We start from the raw sequence: 13,645 nt of genomic DNA, 5'->3' as shown, positions 1-13,645 counted from the left end.
TTACCGTCGAGCACGCGCAGCCGCGGAGTTCCGCACTAGCGCCGATCGCTCCCCCGCCCCGCCGAGCCGCGCAAAAAGGGGAAGGGTGCAACACTAGGACTTCCCGGGAGGTCACCCATCCCAGTACTACTCTAGCCCAAGCGCGCTTAACTGCGGAGTTCTGATGGGATCTGGTGCATTAACGCTGGTATGATCGCACCCGCAAAGATCTCGCCCCCTCCCCCTCTTCAAGGGAGGCCGCCGAGCCACGCGCAGCGCATGGGGCCCATCCGTGGCCCTCGATCCGAAGCGGCTCGGCGCAGGAGCTCGCCCTCTTCCCCGACTTGGCGGCGCCGCCCGCCCCGCGCGGAGCCAGCGAACCAGGGGAAGAACGGAGGGGGTAACAAAAAGAAGAACGAGAGAGAGCGGGACGAAAAAGGCGTAAGCTCCGCGGCCACCGACGACGCTGCGTGGAGCTCGCGCTGCCTTTCCGTGAACGACCCACGGGTTCCTCCGAAATTCGAGTTCCTACAAAAGTACATATGATTTAAACCTCCTACCCACTCTCCCCGTGTCATCTTCGCTGCGGTGATGCGAACGGTCCTAGATTCATCGCCCGCTGCCGCAATACGTCGCCTCCGTTGCGCTGTAATCCCGCTCGCGACTTCCGACCGGGACGATAAATCGGTGCCCCCTTCTCGAACTTCCCTTGGAGCAGTCTCGAGCGAGTCGCCGTTTCCCTCAGTTAGGCCCCCCTCCTTAATGCTCCAGCGATCTCTTCGTTCGCGAGATTCCGTTATAAATCGATATATAAGTGGCCCCGCCGCCGCAAAACAAGATAAGCACGCAATCCAATTTACCGTCGAGCACGCGCAGCCGCGGAGTTCCGCACTAGCGCCGATCGCTCCCGCCGAGCCGCGCAAAAAGGGGGGTAGGGTGCAACACTAGGACTTCCCGGGAGGTCACCCATCCCAGTACTACTCTAGCCCAAGCGCGCTTAACTGCGGAGTTCTGATGGGATCCGGTGCATTAACGCTGGTATGATCGCACCCGCAAAGATCTCGCCCCCTCCCCCTCTTCAAGGGAGGCCGCCGAGCCACGCGCAGCGCATGGGGCCCATCCGTGGCCCTCGATCCGAAGCGGCTCGGCGCAGGAGCTCGCCCTCTTCCCCGACTTGGCGGCGCCGCCCGCCCCGCGCGGAGCCAGCGAACCAGGGGAAGAACGGAGGGGGTAACAAAAAGAAGAACGAGAGAGAGCGGGACGAAAAAGGCGTAAGCTCCGCGGCCACCGACGACGCTGCGTGGAGCTCGCGCTGCCTTTCCGTGAACGACCCACGGGTTCCTCCGAAATTCGAGTTCCTACAAAAGTACATATGATTTAAACCTCCTACCCACTCTCCCCGTGTCATCTTCGCTGCGGTGATGCGAACGGTCCTAGATTCATCGCCCGCTGCCGCAATACGTCGCCTCCGTTGCGCTGTAATCCCGCTCGCGACTTCCGACCGGGACGATAAATCGGTGCCCCCTTCTCGAACTTCCCTTGGAGCAGTCTCGAGCGAGTCGCCGTTTCCCTCAGTTAGGCCCCCCTCCTTAATGCTCCAGCGATCTCTTCGTTCGCGAGATTCCGTTATAAATCGATATATAAGTGGCCCCGCGCCGCAAAACAAGATAAGCACGCAATCCAATTTACCGTCGAGCACGCGCAGCCGCGGAGTTCCGCACTAGCGCCGATCGCTCCGCCGAGCGCGCAAAAAGGGGGGGGAGGGTGCAACACTAGGACTTCCCGGGAGGTCACCCATCCCAGTACTACTCTAGCCCAAGCGCGCTTAACTGCGGAGTTCTGATGGGATCCGGTGCATTAACGCTGGTATGATCGCACCCGCAAAGATCTCGCCCCCTCCCCCTCTTCAAGGGAGGCCGCCGAGCCACGCGCAGCGCATGGGGCCCATCCGTGGCCCTCGATCCGAAGCGGCTCGGCGCGGGAGCTCGCCCTCTTCCCCGACTTGGCGGCGCGCCCCGCCCCGCGGGGAGCCAGCGAACCAGGGGAAGAACGAAGGGGGGTAACAAAAAGAAGAACGAGAGAGAGCGGGACGAAAAAGGCGTAAGCTCCGCGGCCACCGACGACGCTGCGTGGAGCTCGCGCTGCCTTTCCGTGAACGACCCACGGGTTCCTCCGAAATTCGAGTTCCTACAAAAGTACATATGATTTAAACCTCCTACCCACTCTCCCCGTGTCATCTTCGCTGCGGGTGATGCGAACGGTCCTAGATTCATCGCCCGCTGCCGCAATACGTCGCCTCCGTTGCGCTGTAATCCCGCTCGCGACTTCCGACCGGGACGATAAATCGGTGCCCCCTTCTCGAACTTCCCTTGGAGCAGTCTCGAGCGAGTCGCCGTTTCCCTCAGTTAGGCCCCCCTCCTTAATGCTCCAGCGATCTCTTCGTTCGCGAGATTCCGTTATAAATCGATATATAAGTGGCCCCGCGCCGCAAAACAAGATAGCACGCAATCCAATTTACCGTCGAGCACGCGCAGCCGCGGAGTTCCGCACTAGCGCCGATCGCTCCCGCCGAGCCGCGCAAAAAGGGGGGTAGGGTGCAACACTAGGACTTCCCGGGAGGTCACCCATCCCAGTACTACTCTAGCCCAAGCGCGCTTAACTGCGGAGTTCTGATGGGATCCGGTGCATTAACGCTGGTATGATCGCACCCGCAAAGATCTCGCCCCCTCCCCCTCTTCAAGGGAGGCCGCCGAGCCACGCGCAGCGCATGGGGCCCATCCGTGGCCCTCGATCCGAAGCGGCTCGGCGCAGGAGCTCGCCCTCTTCCCCGACTTGGCGGCGCCTCCCGCCCCGCGAGGAGCCAGCGAACCAGGGGAAGAACGAAGGGGGGTAACAAAAAAGAAGAACGAGAGAGAGCGGGACGAAAAAGGCGTAAGCTCCGCGGCCACCGACGACGCTGCGTGGAGCTCGCGCTGCCTTTCCGTGAACGACCCACGGGTTCCTCCGAAATTCGAGTTCCTACAAAAGTACATATGATTTAAACCTCCTACCCACTCTCCCCGTGTCATCTTCGCTGCGGTGATGCGAACGGTCCTAGATTCATCGCCCGCTGCCGCAATACGTCGCCTCCGTTGCGCTGTAATCCCGCTCGCGACTTCCGACCGGGACGATAAATCGGTGCCCCCTTCTCGAACTTCCCTTGGAGCAGTCTCGAGCGAGTCGCCGTTTCCCTCAGTTAGGCCCCCCTCCTTAATGCTCCAGCGATCTCTTCGTTCGCGAGATTCCGTTATAAATCGATATATAAGTGGCCCCCGCCGCAAAACAAGATAAGCACGCAATCCAATTTACCGTCGAGCACGCGCAGCCGCGGAGTTCCGCACTAGCGCCGATCGCTCCCGCCGAGCCGCGCAAAAAGGGGGGTAGGGTGCAACACTAGGACTTCCCGGGAGGTCACCCATCCCAGTACTACTCTAGCCCAAGCGCGCTTAACTGCGGAGTTCTGATGGGATCCGGTGCATTAACGCTGGTATGATCGCACCCGCAAAGATCTCGCCCCCTCCCCCTCTTCAAGGGAGGCCGCCGAGCCACGCGCAGCGCATGGGGCCCATCCGTGGCCCTCGATCCGAAGCGGCTCGGCGCAGGAGCTCGCCCTCTTCCCCGACTTGGCGGCGCCGCCCGCCCCGCGCGGAGCCAGCGAACCAGGGGAAGAACGGAGGGGGTAACAAAAAGAAGAACGAGAGAGAGCGGGACGAAAAAGGCGTAAGCTCCGCGGCCACCGACGACGCTGCGTGGAGCTCGCGCTGCCTTTCCGTGAACGACCCACGGGTTCCTCCGAAATTCGAGTTCCTACAAAAGTACATATGATTTAAACCTCCTACCCACTCTCCCCGTGTCATCTTCGCTGCGGTGATGCGAACGGTCCTAGATTCATCGCCCGCTGCCGCAATACGTCGCCTCCGTTGCGCTGTAATCCCGCTCGCGACTTCCGACCGGGACGATAAATCGGTGCCCCCTTCTCGAACTTCCCTTGGAGCAGTCTCGAGCGAGTCGCCGTTTCCCTCAGTTAGGCCCCCCTCCTTAATGCTCCAGCGATCTCTTCGTTCGCGAGATTCCGTTATAAATCGATATATAAGTGGCCCCGCGCCGCAAAACAAGATAAGCACGCAATCCAATTTACCGTCGAGCACGCGCAGCGCGGAGTTCCGCACTAGCGCCGATCGCTCCCGCCGAGCCGCGCAAAAAGGGGGGTAGGGTGCAACACTAGGACTTCCCGGGAGGTCACCCATCCCAGTACTACTCTAGCCCAAGCGCGCTTAACTGCGGAGTTCTGATGGGATCCGGTGCATTAACGCTGGTATGATCGCACCCGCAAAGATCTCGCCCCCTCCCCCTCTTCAAGGGAGGCCGCCGAGCCACGCGCAGCGCATGGGGCCCATCCGTGGCCCTCGATCCGAAGCGGCTCGGCGCAGGAGCTCGCCCTCTTCCCCGACTTGGCGGCGCCGCCCGCCCCGCGCGGAGCCAGCGAACCAGGGGAAGAACGGAGGGGGTAACAAAAAGAAGACGAGAGAGAGCGGGACGAAAAAGGCGTAAGCTCCGCGGCCACCGACGACGCTGCGTGGAGCTCGCGCTGCCTTTCCGTGAACGACCCACGGGTTCCTCCGAAATTCGAGTTCCTACAAAAGTACATATGATTTAAACCTCCTACCCACTCTCCCCGTGTCATCTTCGCTGCGGTGATGCGAACGGTCCTAGATTCATCGCCCGCTGCCGCAATACGTCGCCTCCGTTGCGCTGTAATCCCGCTCGCGACTTCCGACCGGGACGATAAATCGGTGCCCCCTTCTCGAACTTCCCTTGGAGCAGTCTCGAGCGAGTCGCCGTTTCCCTCAGTTAGGCCCCCCTCCTTAATGCTCCAGCGATCTCTTCGTTCGCGAGATTCCGTTATAAATCGATATATAAGTGGCCCCGCGCCGCAAAACAAGATAAGCACGCAATCCAATTTACCGTCGAGCACGCGCAGCCGCGGAGTTCCGCACTAGCGCCGATCGCTCCCGCCGAGCCGCGCAAAAAGGGGGGTAGGGTGCAACACTAGGACTTCCCGGGAGGTCACCCATCCCAGTACTACTCTAGCCCAAGCGCGCTTAACTGCGGAGTTCTGATGGGATCCGGTGCATTAACGCTGGTATGATCGCACCCGCAAAGATCTCGCCCCCTCCCCCTCTTCAAGGGAGGCCGCCGAGCCACGCGCAGCGCATGGGGCCCATCCGTGGCCCTCGATCCGAAGCGGCTCGGCGCAGGAGCTCGCCCTCTTCCCCGACTTGGCGGCGCCGCCCGCCCCGCGCGGAGCCAGCGAACCAGGGGAAGAACGGAGGGGGTAACAAAAAGAAGAACGAGAGAGAGCGGGACGAAAAAGGCGTAAGCTCCGCGGCCACCGACGACGCTGCGTGGAGCTCGCGCTGCCTTTCCGTGAACGACCCACGGGTTCCTCCGAAATTCGAGTTCCTACAAAAGTACATATGATTTAAACCTCCTACCCACTCTCCCCGTGTCATCTTCGCTTCGCTGCGGTGATGCGAACGGTCCTAGATTCATCGCCCGCTGCCGCAATACGTCGCCTCCGTTGCGCTGTAATCCCGCTCGCGACTTCCGACCGGGACGATAAATCGGTGCCCCCTTCTCGAACTTCCCTTGGAGCAGTCTCGAGCGAGTCGCCGTTTCCCTCAGTTAGGCCCCCCTCCTTAATGCTCCAGCGATCTCTTCGTTCGCGAGATTCCGTTATAAATCGATATATAAGTGGCCCCGCGCCGCAAAACAAGATAAGCACGCAATCCAATTTACCGTCGAGCACGCGCAGCCGCGGAGTTCCGCACTAGCGCCGATCGCTCCCGCCGAGCCGCGCAAAAAGGGGGGTAGGGTGCAACACTAGGACTTCCCGGGAGGTCACCCATCCCAGTACTACTCTAGCCCAAGCGCGCTTAACTGCGGAGTTCTGATGGGATCCGGTGCATTAACGCTGGTATGATCGCACCCGCAAAGATCTCGCCCCCTCCCCCTCTTCAAGGGAGGCCGCCGAGCCACGCGCAGCGCATGGGGCCCATCCGTGGCCCTCGATCCGAAGCGGCTCGGCGCAGGAGCTCGCCCTCTTCCCCGACTTGGCGGCGCCGCCCGCCCCGCGCGGAGCCAGCGAACCAGGGGAAGAACGGAGGGGGTAACAAAAAGAAGAACGAGAGAGAGCGGGACGAAAAAGGCGTAAGCTCCGCGGCCACCGACGACGCTGCGTGGAGCTCGCGCTGCCTTTCCGTGAACGACCCACGGGTTCCTCCGAAATTCGAGTTCCTACAAAAGTACATATGATTTAAACCTCCTACCCACTCTCCCCGTGTCATCTTCGCTGCGGTGATGCGAACGGTCCTAGATTCATCGCCCGCTGCCGCAATACGTCGCCTCCGTTGCGCTGTAATCCCGCTCGCGACTTCCGACCGGGACGATAAATCGGTGCCCCCTTCTCGAACTTCCCTTGGAGCAGTCTCGAGCGAGTCGCCGTTTCCCTCAGTTAGGCCCCCCTCCTTAATGCTCCAGCGATCTCTTCGTTCGCGAGATTCCGTTATAAATCGATATATAAGTGGCCCCGCGCCGCAAAACAAGATAAGCACGCAATCCAATTTACCGTCGAGCACGCGCAGCCGCGGAGTTCCGCACTAGCGCCGATCGCTCCCGCCGAGCCGCGCAAAAAGGGGGTAGGGTGCAACACTAGGACTTCCCGGGAGGTCACCCATCCCAGTACTACTCTAGCCCAAGCGCGCTTAACTGCGGAGTTCTGATGGGATCCGGTGCATTAACGCTGGTATGATCGCACCCGCAAAGATCTCGCCCCCTCCCCCTCTTCAAGGGAGGCCGCCGAGCCACGCGCAGCGCATGGGGCCCATCCGTGGCCCTCGATCCGAAGCGGCTCGGCGCAGGAGCTCGCCCTCTTCCCCGACTTGGCGGCGCCGCCCGCCCCGCGCGGAGCCAGCGAACCAGGGGAAGAACGGAGGGGGTAACAAAAAGAAGAACGAGAGAGAGCGGGACGAAAAAGGCGTAAGCTCCGCGGCCACCGACGACGCTGCGTGGAGCTCGCGCTGCCTTTCCGTGAACGACCCACGGGTTCCTCCGAAATTCGAGTTCCTACAAAAGTACATATGATTTAAACCTCCTACCCACTCTCCCCGTGTCATCTTCGCTGCGGTGATGCGAACGGTCCTAGATTCATCGCCCGCTGCCGCAATACGTCGCCTCCGTTGCGCTGTAATCCCGCTCGCGACTTCCGACCGGGACGATAAATCGGTGCCCCCTTCTCGAACTTCCCTTGGAGCAGTCTCGAGCGAGTCGCCGTTTCCCTCAGTTAGGCCCCCCTCCTTAATGCTCCAGCGATCTCTTCGTTCGCGAGATTCCGTTATAAATCGATATATAAGTGGCCCCGCGCCGCAAAACAAGATAAGCACGCAATCCAATTTACCGTCGAGCACGCGCAGCCGCGGAGTTCCGCACTAGCGCCGATCGCTCCCGCCGAGCCGCGCAAAAAGGGGGGTAGGGTGCAACACTAGGACTTCCCGGGAGGTCACCCATCCCAGTACTACTCTAGCCCAAGCGCGCTTAACTGCGGAGTTCTGATGGGATCCGGTGCATTAACGCTGGTATGATCGCACCCGCAAAGATCTCGCCCCCTCCCCCTCTTCAAGGGAGGCCGCCGAGCCACGCGCAGCGCATGGGGCCCATCCGTGGCCCTCGATCCGAAGCGGCTCGGCGCAGGAGCTCGCCCTCTTCCCCGACTTGGCGGCGCCGCCCGCCCCGCGCGGAGCCAGCGAACCAGGGGAAGAACGGAGGGGGTAACAAAAAGAAGAACGAGAGAGAGCGGGACGAAAAAGGCGTAAGCTCCGCGGCCACCGACGACGCTGCGTGGAGCTCGCGCTGCCTTTCCGTGAACGACCCACGGGTTCCTCCGAAATTCGAGTTCCTACAAAAGTACATATGATTTAAACCTCCTACCCACTCTCCCCGTGTCATCTTCGCTGCGGTGATGCGAACGGTCCTAGATTCATCGCCCGCTGCCGCAATACGTCGCCTCCGTTGCGCTGTAATCCCGCTCGCGACTTCCGACCGGGACGATAAATCGGTGCCCCCTTCTCGAACTTCCCTTGGAGCAGTCTCGAGCGAGTCGCCGTTTCCCTCAGTTAGGCCCCCCTCCTTAATGCTCCAGCGATCTCTTCGTTCGCGAGATTCCGTTATAAATCGATATATAAGTGGCCCCGCGCCGCAAAACAAGATAAGCACGCAATCCAATTTACCGTCGAGCACGCGCAGCCGCGGAGTTCCGCACTAGCGCCGATCGCTCCCGCCGAGCCGCGCAAAAAGGGGGGTAGGGTGCAACACTAGGACTTCCCGGGAGGTCACCCATCCCAGTACTACTCTAGCCCAAGCGCGCTTAACTGCGGAGTTCTGATGGGATCCGGTGCATTAACGCTGGTATGATCGCACCCGCAAAGATCTCGCCCCCTCCCCCTCTTCAAGGGAGGCCGCCGAGCCACGCGCAGCGCATGGGGCCCATCCGTGGCCCTCGATCCGAAGCGGCTCGGCGCAGGAGCTCGCCCTCTTCCCCGACTTGGCGGCGCCGCCCGCCCCGCGCGGAGCCAGCGAACCAGGGGAAGAACGGAGGGGGTAACAAAAAGAAGAACGAGAGAGAGCGGGACGAAAAAGGCGTAAGCTCCGCGGCCACCGACGACGCTGCGTGGAGCTCGCGCTGCCTTTCCGTGAACGACCCACGGGTTCCTCCGAAATTCGAGTTCCTACAAAAGTACATATGATTTAAACCTCCTACCCACTCTCCCCGTGTCATCTTCGCTGCGGTGATGCGAACGGTCCTAGATTCATCGCCCGCTGCCGCAATACGTCGCCTCCGTTGCGCTGTAATCCCGCTCGCGACTTCCGACCGGGACGATAAATCGGTGCCCCCTTCTCGAACTTCCCTTGGAGCAGTCTCGAGCGAGTCGCCGTTTCCCTCAGTTAGGCCCCCCTCCTTAATGCTCCAGCGATCTCTTCGTTCGCGAGATTCCGTTATAAATCGATATATAAGTGGCCCCGCGCCGCAAAACAAGATAAGCACGCAATCCAATTTACCGTCGAGCACGCGCAGCCGCGGAGTTCCGCACTAGCGCCGATCGCTCCCGCCGAGCCGCGCAAAAAGGGGGGTAGGGTGCAACACTAGGACTTCCCGGGAGGTCACCCATCCCAGTACTACTCTAGCCCAAGCGCGCTTAACTGCGGAGTTCTGATGGGATCCGGTGCATTAACGCTGGTATGATCGCACCCGCAAAGATCTCGCCCCCTCCCCCTCTTCAAGGGAGGCCGCCGAGCCACGCGCAGCGCATGGGGCCCATCCGTGGCCCTCGATCCGAAGCGGCTCGGCGCAGGAGCTCGCCCTCTTCCCCGACTTGGCGGCGCCGCCCGCCCCGCGCGGAGCCAGCGAACCAGGGGAAGAACGGAGGGGGTAACAAAAAGAAGAACGAGAGAGAGCGGGACGAAAAAGGCGTAAGCTCCGCGGCCACCGACGACGCTGCGTGGAGCTCGCGCTGCCTTTCCGTGAACGACCCACGGGTTCCTCCGAAATTCGAGTTCCTACAAAAGTACATATGATTTAAACCTCCTACCCACTCTCCCCGTGTCATCTTCGCTGCGGTGATGCGAACGGTCCTAGATTCATCGCCCGCTGCCGCAATACGTCGCCTCCGTTGCGCTGTAATCCCGCTCGCGACTTCCGACCGGGACGATAAATCGGTGCCCCCTTCTCGAACTTCCCTTGGAGCAGTCTCGAGCGAGTCGCCGTTTCCCTCAGTTAGGCCCCCCTCCTTAATGCTCCAGCGATCTCTTCGTTCGCGAGATTCCGTTATAAATCGATATATAAGTGGCCCCGCGCCGCAAAACAAGATAAGCACGCAATCCAATTTACCGTCGAGCACGCGCAGCCGCGGAGTTCCGCACTAGCGCCGATCGCTCCCGCCGAGCCGCGCAAAAAGGGGGGTAGGGTGCAACACTAGGACTTCCCGGGAGGTCACCCATCCCAGTACTACTCTAGCCCAAGCGCGCTTAACTGCGGAGTTCTGATGGGATCCGGTGCATTAACGCTGGTATGATCGCACCCGCAAAGATCTCGCCCCCTCCCCCTCTTCAAGGGAGGCCGCCGAGCCACGCGCAGCGCATGGGGCCCATCCGTGGCCCTCGATCCGAAGCGGCTCGGCGCAGGAGCTCGCCCTCTTCCCCGACTTGGCGGCGCCGCCCGCCCCGCGCGGAGCCAGCGAACCAGGGGAAGAACGGAGGGGGTAACAAAAAGAAGAACGAGAGAGAGCGGGACGAAAAAGGCGTAAGCTCCGCGGCCACCGACGACGCTGCGTGGAGCTCGCGCTGCCTTTCCGTGAACGACCCACGGGTTCCTCCGAAATTCGAGTTCCTACAAAAGTACATATGATTTAAACCTCCTACCCACTCTCCCCGTGTCATCTTCGCTGCGGTGATGCGAACGGTCCTAGATTCATCGCCCGCTGCCGCAATACGTCGCCTCCGTTGCGCTGTAATCCCGCTCGCGACTTCCGACCGGGACGATAAATCGGTGCCCCCTTCTCGAACTTCCCTTGGAGCAGTCTCGAGCGAGTCGCCGTTTCCCTCAGTTAGGCCCCCCTCCTTAATGCTCCAGCGATCTCTTCGTTCGCGAGATTCCGTTATAAATCGATATATAAGTGGCCCCGCGCCGCAAAACAAGATAAGCACGCAATCCAATTTACCGTCGAGCACGCGCAGCCGCGGAGTTCCGCACTAGCGCCGATCGCTCCCGCCGAGCCGCGCAAAAAGGGGGGTAGGGTGCAACACTAGGACTTCCCGGGAGGTCACCCATCCCAGTACTACTCTAGCCCAAGCGCGCTTAACTGCGGAGTTCTGATGGGATCCGGTGCATTAACGCTGGTATGATCGCACCCGCAAAGATCTCGCCCCCTCCCCCTCTTCAAGGGAGGCCGCCGAGCCACGCGCAGCGCATGGGGCCCATCCGTGGCCCTCGATCCGAAGCGGCTCGGCGCAGGAGCTCGCCCTCTTCCCCGACTTGGCGGCGCCGCCCGCCCCGCGCGGAGCCAGCGAACCAGGGGAAGAACGGAGGGGGTAACAAAAAGAAGAACGAGAGAGAGCGGGACGAAAAAGGCGTAAGCTCCGCGGCCACCGACGACGCTGCGTGGAGCTCGCGCTGCCTTTCCGTGAACGACCCACGGGTTCCTCCGAAATTCGAGTTCCTACAAAAGTACATATGATTTAAACCTCCTACCCACTCTCCCCGTGTCATCTTCGCTGCGGTGATGCGAACGGTCCTAGATTCATCGCCCGCTGCCGCAATACGTCGCCTCCGTTGCGCTGTAATCCCGCTCGCGACTTCCGACCGGGACGATAAATCGGTGCCCCCTTCTCGAACTTCCCTTGGAGCAGTCTCGAGCGAGTCGCCGTTTCCCTCAGTTAGGCCCCCCTCCTTAATGCTCCAGCGATCTCTTCGTTCGCGAGATTCCGTTATAAATCGATATATAAGTGGCCCCGCGCCGCAAAACAAGATAAGCACGCAATCCAATTTACCGTCGAGCACGCGCAGCCGCGGAGTTCCGCACTAGCGCCGATCGCTCCCGCCGAGCCGCGCAAAAAGGGGGGTAGGGTGCAACACTAGGACTTCCCGGGAGGTCACCCATCCCAGTACTACTCTAGCCCAAGCGCGCTTAACTGCGGAGTTCTGATGGGATCCGGTGCATTAACGCTGGTATGATCGCACCCGCAAAGATCTCGCCCCCTCCCCCTCTTCAAGGGAGGCCGCCGAGCCACGCGCAGCGCATGGGGCCCATCCGTGGCCCTCGATCCGAAGCGGCTCGGCGCAGGAGCTCGCCCTCTTCCCCGACTTGGCGGCGCCGCCCGCCCCGCGCGGAGCCAGCGAACCAGGGGAAGAACGGAGGGGGTAACAAAAAGAAGAACGAGAGAGAGCGGGACGAAAAAGGCGTAAGCTCCGCGGCCACCGACGACGCTGCGTGGAGCTCGCGCTGCCTTTCCGTGAACGACCCACGGGTTCCTCCGAAATTCGAGTTCCTACAAAAGTACATATGATTTAAACCTCCTACCCACTCTCCCCGTGTCATCTTCGCTGCGGTGATGCGAACGGTCCTAGATTCATCGCCCGCTGCCGCAATACGTCGCCTCCGTTGCGCTGTAATCCCGCTCGCGACTTCCGACCGGGACGATAAATCGGTGCCCCCTTCTCGAACTTCCCTTGGAGCAGTCTCGAGCGAGTCGCCGTTTCCCTCAGTTAGGCCCCCCTCCTTAATGCTCCAGCGATCTCTTCGTTCGCGAGATTCCGTTATAAATCGATATATAAGTGGCCCCGCGCCGCAAAACAAGATAAGCACGCAATCCAATTTACCGTCGAGCACGCGCAGCCGCGGAGTTCCGCACTAGCGCCGATCGCTCCCGCCGAGCCGCGCAAAAAGGGGGGTAGGGTGCAACACTAGGACTTCCCGGGAGGTCACCCATCCCAGTACTACTCTAGCCCAAGCGCGCTTAACTGCGGAGTTCTGATGGGATCCGGTGCATTAACGCTGGTATGATCGCACCCGCAAAGATCTCGCCCCCTCCCCCTCTTCAAGGGAGGCCGCCGAGCCACGCGCAGCGCATGGGGCCCATCCGTGGCCCTCGATCCGAAGCGGCTCGGCGCAGGAGCTCGCCCTCTTCCCCGACTTGGCGGCGCCGCCCGCCCCGCGCGGAGCCAGCGAACCAGGGGAAGAACGGAGGGGGTAACAAAAAGAAGAACGAGAGAGAGCGGGACGAAAAAGGCGTAAGCTCCGCGGCCACCGACGACGCTGCGTGGAGCTCGCGCTGCCTTTCCGTGAACGACCCACGGGTTCCTCCGAAATTCGAGTTCCTACAAAAGTACATATGATTTAAACCTCCTACCCACTCTCCCCGTGTCATCTTCGCTGCGGTGATGCGAACGGTCCTAGATTCATCGCCCGCTGCCGCAATACGTCGCCTCCGTTGCGCTGTAATCCCGCTCGCGACTTCCGACCGGGACGATAAATCGGTGCCCCCTTCTCGAACTTCCCTTGGAGCAGTCTCGAGCGAGTCGCCGTTTCCCTCAGTTAGGCCCCCCTCCTTAATGCTCCAGCGATCTCTTCGTTCGCGAGATTCCGTTATAAATCGATATATAAGTGGCCCCGCGCCGCAAAACAAGATAAGCACGCAATCCAATTTACCGTCGAGCACGCGCAGCCGCGGAGTTCCGCACTAGCGCCGATCGCTCCCGCCGAGCCGCGCAAAAAGGGGGGTAGGGTGCAACACTAGGACTTCCCGGGAGGTCACCCATCCCAGTACTACTCTAGCCCAAGCGCGCTTAACTGCGGAGTTCTGATGGGATCCGGTGCATTAACGCTGGTATGATCGCACCCGCAAAGATCTCGCCCCCTCCCCCTCTTCAAGGGAGGCCGCCGAGCCACGCGCAGCGCATGGGGCCCATCCGTGGCCCTCGATCCGAAGCGGCTCGGCGCAGGAGCTCGCCCTCTTCCCCGACTTGGCGGCGCCGCCCGCCCCGCGCGGAGCCAGCGAACCAGGGGAAGAACGGAGG

At 61.3% G+C, this 13,645-nt stretch overlaps 17 non-coding genes across 17 annotated transcripts; all 17 read right to left on the bottom strand.

Annotated features, from left to right (window-relative positions):
• Positions 1-82: 82 nt before the first annotated feature.
• LOC149215780 (5S ribosomal RNA) lies at positions 83-201 on the bottom strand. The gene has a single exon (XR_016251600.1). It is a non-coding gene; the product is annotated as a 5S ribosomal RNA (ribosomal RNA).
• A 711-nt stretch (positions 202-912) lies between these two features.
• LOC149215779 (5S ribosomal RNA) lies at positions 913-1,031 on the bottom strand. Its single transcript, XR_016251434.1, has one exon. It is a non-coding gene; the product is annotated as a 5S ribosomal RNA (ribosomal RNA).
• A 709-nt stretch (positions 1,032-1,740) lies between these two features.
• Positions 1,741-1,859, bottom strand: LOC149215778 (5S ribosomal RNA). The gene has a single exon (XR_016251433.1). It is a non-coding gene; the product is annotated as a 5S ribosomal RNA (ribosomal RNA).
• Positions 1,860-2,570: 711 nt separating this feature from the next.
• LOC149215777 (5S ribosomal RNA) lies at positions 2,571-2,689 on the bottom strand. The gene has a single exon (XR_016251432.1). It is a non-coding gene; the product is annotated as a 5S ribosomal RNA (ribosomal RNA).
• A 711-nt stretch (positions 2,690-3,400) lies between these two features.
• LOC149215776 (5S ribosomal RNA) lies at positions 3,401-3,519 on the bottom strand. The gene has a single exon (XR_016251431.1). It is a non-coding gene; the product is annotated as a 5S ribosomal RNA (ribosomal RNA).
• Positions 3,520-4,228: 709 nt separating this feature from the next.
• LOC149215775 (5S ribosomal RNA) lies at positions 4,229-4,347 on the bottom strand. The gene has a single exon (XR_016251429.1). It is a non-coding gene; the product is annotated as a 5S ribosomal RNA (ribosomal RNA).
• A 709-nt stretch (positions 4,348-5,056) lies between these two features.
• On the bottom strand, positions 5,057-5,175 carry LOC149215774 (5S ribosomal RNA). The gene has a single exon (XR_016251428.1). It is a non-coding gene; the product is annotated as a 5S ribosomal RNA (ribosomal RNA).
• A 715-nt stretch (positions 5,176-5,890) lies between these two features.
• Positions 5,891-6,009, bottom strand: LOC149215773 (5S ribosomal RNA). The gene has a single exon (XR_016251427.1). It is a non-coding gene; the product is annotated as a 5S ribosomal RNA (ribosomal RNA).
• Positions 6,010-6,718: 709 nt separating this feature from the next.
• Positions 6,719-6,837, bottom strand: LOC149215772 (5S ribosomal RNA). The gene has a single exon (XR_016251426.1). It is a non-coding gene; the product is annotated as a 5S ribosomal RNA (ribosomal RNA).
• Positions 6,838-7,547: 710 nt separating this feature from the next.
• On the bottom strand, positions 7,548-7,666 carry LOC149215771 (5S ribosomal RNA). The gene has a single exon (XR_016251425.1). It is a non-coding gene; the product is annotated as a 5S ribosomal RNA (ribosomal RNA).
• A 710-nt stretch (positions 7,667-8,376) lies between these two features.
• Positions 8,377-8,495, bottom strand: LOC149215770 (5S ribosomal RNA). The gene has a single exon (XR_016251423.1). It is a non-coding gene; the product is annotated as a 5S ribosomal RNA (ribosomal RNA).
• A 710-nt stretch (positions 8,496-9,205) lies between these two features.
• On the bottom strand, positions 9,206-9,324 carry LOC149215769 (5S ribosomal RNA). Its single transcript, XR_016251422.1, has one exon. It is a non-coding gene; the product is annotated as a 5S ribosomal RNA (ribosomal RNA).
• A 710-nt stretch (positions 9,325-10,034) lies between these two features.
• Positions 10,035-10,153, bottom strand: LOC149215768 (5S ribosomal RNA). Its single transcript, XR_016251421.1, has one exon. It is a non-coding gene; the product is annotated as a 5S ribosomal RNA (ribosomal RNA).
• A 710-nt stretch (positions 10,154-10,863) lies between these two features.
• LOC149215767 (5S ribosomal RNA) lies at positions 10,864-10,982 on the bottom strand. Its single transcript, XR_016251420.1, has one exon. It is a non-coding gene; the product is annotated as a 5S ribosomal RNA (ribosomal RNA).
• A 710-nt stretch (positions 10,983-11,692) lies between these two features.
• LOC149215766 (5S ribosomal RNA) lies at positions 11,693-11,811 on the bottom strand. The gene has a single exon (XR_016251419.1). It is a non-coding gene; the product is annotated as a 5S ribosomal RNA (ribosomal RNA).
• Positions 11,812-12,521: 710 nt separating this feature from the next.
• On the bottom strand, positions 12,522-12,640 carry LOC149215765 (5S ribosomal RNA). The gene has a single exon (XR_016251417.1). It is a non-coding gene; the product is annotated as a 5S ribosomal RNA (ribosomal RNA).
• A 710-nt stretch (positions 12,641-13,350) lies between these two features.
• On the bottom strand, positions 13,351-13,469 carry LOC149215764 (5S ribosomal RNA). Its single transcript, XR_016251416.1, has one exon. It is a non-coding gene; the product is annotated as a 5S ribosomal RNA (ribosomal RNA).
• Positions 13,470-13,645: the final 176 nt, after the last annotated feature.

Source organism: Pinus tabuliformis, chromosome 1_1 (assembly GCF_031772625.1).
Source record: "Pinus tabuliformis cultivar Carrire ecotype Pingquan chromosome 1_1, CPIR1, whole genome shotgun sequence".
NCBI classification, from domain to species: domain Eukaryota; kingdom Viridiplantae; phylum Streptophyta; class Pinopsida; order Pinales; family Pinaceae; genus Pinus; species Pinus tabuliformis.
Note: the sequence above shows the minus strand (reverse complement) of the source record. Positions and strands in the feature narration are given on the sequence as shown.